The 3,770-nt window shown below is 37.8% G+C and overlaps 1 non-coding gene across 1 annotated transcript; it reads left to right on the forward strand.

The window, feature by feature from the left end:
- The first annotated feature begins 2,279 nt into the window (after positions 1-2,279).
- On the forward strand, positions 2,280-2,387 carry LOC130942405 (small nucleolar RNA R71). Its single transcript, XR_009070975.1, has one exon. It is a non-coding gene; the product is annotated as a small nucleolar RNA R71 (small nucleolar RNA).
- Positions 2,388-3,770: the final 1,383 nt, after the last annotated feature.

The raw sequence follows: 3,770 nt of genomic DNA on the forward strand, positions 1-3,770 counted from the left end.
TCATTCTAGGAAGACCTTTCCTAGCAATTGGATGAACTCTCATTGACGTCCAAAAAGGGGAAGTGACCCTGAGAGTCAATGAGGATGAGTTTAAGTTGAATGCTGTCAAAGCTATGTAGCATCCAGACACATCAAAAGAATGCATGACTGTTGACATTATTGACTCCCTGGTGGAAGAGGTCAATATGGCTGAGAGTCTCGAATCAGAGCTAGAGGACATTTTTAAAGATGTTCAGCCTGATCTGGAGGAACCAGAGGAAACAGAAGAACCTCTGAAAACTCCTCAGGAAGAAGAGAAACCTCCTAAACCCGAGCTCAAACCACTACCACCATCCATGAAATATACTTTTCTGGGAGAAGATGACACTTTTCCGGTAATCATAAGCTCTGCTTTAGAGCCACAGGAAGAGAAAGCACTGATCTAGGTGTTAAGGACACACAAGACAACTCTTGGGTGGTCATAAGTGATCTTAAAGGCATTAGCCCAGCCAGATGCATGCACAAGATCCTATTGGAGGATAATGCCAAGCCAGTAGTTTAACCACAGAGGCGGCTGAACCCAGCCATGAAAGAGGTGGTGCAGAAAGAGGTCACTAAGTTACTAGAAGCTGGAATTATTTATCCTATTTCTGATAGCCCCTTGGTGAGCCCTGTCCAAGTTGTCCCCAAGAAGGGAGGCATGACAGTGGTTCATAATGAAAAGAATGAACTGGTTCCTATAAGAACAGTTACAGGATGGCGTATGTGTATTGACTATAGAAGGCTCAATACAGCCACCAGAAAGGATCATTTTCCTCTGCCATTTATAGATCAGATGCTAGAGAGACTAGCAGGTCATCCATACTACTGCATTCTGGATGGCCATTCAGGTTACAACCATATTGCAGTAGATCCTCAGGACCAAGAGAAAACAACATTCACATGTCCATCTGGAGTATTTGCTTACAAACGGATGCCGTTTGGCCTATGCAATGCACCTGCAACCTTTCAGAGATGTATGCTCTCTATCTTCTCTGATATGGTGGAGAAATTTCCTCAAAGATTCCTAGTTTCTCCATTACAGTGAGTGGCATGAGGTTTATACCTAACCCTAGGTCACACAGGGCCTTCTCAAAGGTCATGGTGCCTATGGTACAAGGTATTAAGAACCTTCCAGGATTTAGTTTCTTCTGAGGTAATTTTTGCTGAACCAAGGTATTCAGTTCATTGATGAGCAATGGAGGTTCATCCTTCCAAGTCTCATTACCAAATAACTTGGCATTCAGCCTCATGATTGCTCTTAGATGCCGAGTAACTTACTCTTCAACAATATCTTCATCTTCTTCAGAGGAAGAATACTCATCAAAGCTCATGAATGGTAATAGGAAGTTCAATGGAATCTCTATGGTCTCTATATGAGCCTCAGATTCCTTTGGTTTCCCATTAGGGAACTTCTTAGTGGTCAGTGGACGTCCATTGAGGTCTTCCTCACTGGAAATCACTGCCTCTTCCTCCTCTATAGGTTTGGCCATTTTTGTTATATTGATGGCCTTGCACTCTCTCTTTGGATTCTCTTCTGTATTGCTTGGGAGAGTACTAGGAGGAGTTTCAGTAACTCTTTTACTCAGTTGACCCACTTGTGCCTCCAAATTTCTGATGGAGGACCTTGTTTCAGTGATGAAACTGAGAGTGGCCTTAGATAGATCAGAGACTATGGTTGTTAAGCTAGAGAGGCTCTACTCAGAATTCTCTGTCTGTTGCTGAGAAGATGATGGAAAAGGCTTGCTATTGCCAAACCTATTTCTCCCACCATTATTGTTATTGAAGCCTTGTTGAGGCTTCTGTTGATCCTTTCATGAGAAATTTAGATGATTTCTCCATGAAAGATTATAGGTGTTTCCATAGGGTTCTCCTATGTAATTCACCTCTTCCATTGCAAGATTCTCAGGGTCATAAGTTTCACCTTCAGAGGAAGCTTCTTTAGTACTGCCGGATGCAGCTTGCAAACCAGTTAGATTATGAGAAATCATATTGACTTGTTGAGTCAATATTTTGTTCTGAGCCAATATGGCGTTCAGAGTATCAATCTCAAGAACTCCTTTCTTCTGAGTCATCCCATTATTCACAAGATTTCTTTCAGAAGTGTACATGATCTGGTTATTTGTAACTACCTCAATGAGTTCCTGAGCTTCTGCAGGGGTTCTCTTCAGATGAAGAGATCCACCAGAAGAGTGGTCCAATGACATCTTGGACAATTCAGACAGACCGTCATAGAATATATCTAAGATGCTCCATTCTGAAAGCATGTCAGAAGGACACTTTCTGATCAATTGCTTGTATCTTTTCCAAGCTTCATAGAGGTATTCACCTTCTTTCTGTCTGAAGGTTTGGACATCCATTCTAAGCTTGCTCAACTTTTGAGGTGGAAAGAATTTGGCCAAGAAAGTAGTGACCAACTTGTCCCAAGAGTTCATGCTTTCTCTAGGTTGTGAGTCCAACCATATCCTAGCTCTATCTCTTACAGCAAAGGGAAAAATCATAAGTCTGTAGACCTCGGGATCAACCCCATTGATCTTAACAGTATCACAGATCTGCAAGAATTTAGCTAAGAACTGATGAGGATCTTTCGATAGAAGTCCATGAAACCTGCAATTCTGCTGCATTAGAGAAACTAATTGAGGCTTAAGCTCAAAGTTGTTTGCTCCAATGGCAGGAATTGAGATGCTTCTTCCATAGAAGTTGGAAGTTGGTGCAGTATAGTCACCAAGCATCTTTCTTGCATCTCTAACATTGTTGTTGGGTTCGGCTGCCATGTCTGCTTCTTTTTTGAAATTTTTTGTAAGGTCCTCTCTGGAGTGTTGTGCTTTAGATTCTCTTAGCTTCCTCTTCAGAGTCCTTTCAGGTTCAGGATCAGCTTCAACAAGAATGTCCTTATCCTTGTTCCTACTCATATGAAAAAGAAGAGAACAAAGGGAGTAGTGGAATCATGTATGTCATAGTATAGAGATTCCTTATGTGAGTATAAGAATAGAAGAATATAAGAATGAGAAGAGAGAGGAGATGAGTAATTCGAACAGAGAGAAGAGAGAGGGGTTCGAATTATGAGTAGAAGAGAAGTGTTAGCAATTAAATAGAATAAATAGAAAGAGATGAGAGAGAGAGAGAGAGTATTCGAATTTTAAGGAGAGGGAAAAGAAAAATATTTTTCTTTTTATTTAATTGATCAAGTTAGTTTCGAAAAAAAAGAAATAAAATAAAATTAGAATTTAAAATAATTAGTTAATTAAAAAGAATTTTTTGAAGAAAATGGTTAGTGATTTTCAAAAATTGGAAGTGGAAAAGTAGTTAGGTGGTTTTGAAAAAGATAAGAAATAGTAAACTTTTTAAAATTAAAATAAACAAGTAAAGTAGCTAGTTGAAAAAGATTTGAAAATAAATTTTGAAAAGATAAGAAGTTAGAAAAAGATTTTGAAATTAAAATTTTAAAAAGATATGATTGAAATTTATTTTGAAAAAGAAATTAAAAAGATTTGATTTTTAAAATTAAAGTTGATGACTTGACTAACAAGAAACTAAAAGATATGATTCTAGAATTCAAAGATTGAACCTTTCTTAGCAACAAAGTGACAAACTTGAAATTTTGAATCAAGACATTAATTGTTAGAGGGATTTTCGAAAATGTGAAATGAAATTAAGAAAAAGATTATTTGAAAAATTAGTTTTAAAATTTTCGAAAACATTAAAAGAAAAATAAAAAAGATAAGATAAAAAGATATGATTGATAAAAGATA

The sequence above is a fragment of the Arachis stenosperma genome, chromosome 7, assembly GCF_014773155.1.
Source record: "Arachis stenosperma cultivar V10309 chromosome 7, arast.V10309.gnm1.PFL2, whole genome shotgun sequence".
Taxonomy (NCBI): domain Eukaryota; kingdom Viridiplantae; phylum Streptophyta; class Magnoliopsida; order Fabales; family Fabaceae; genus Arachis; species Arachis stenosperma.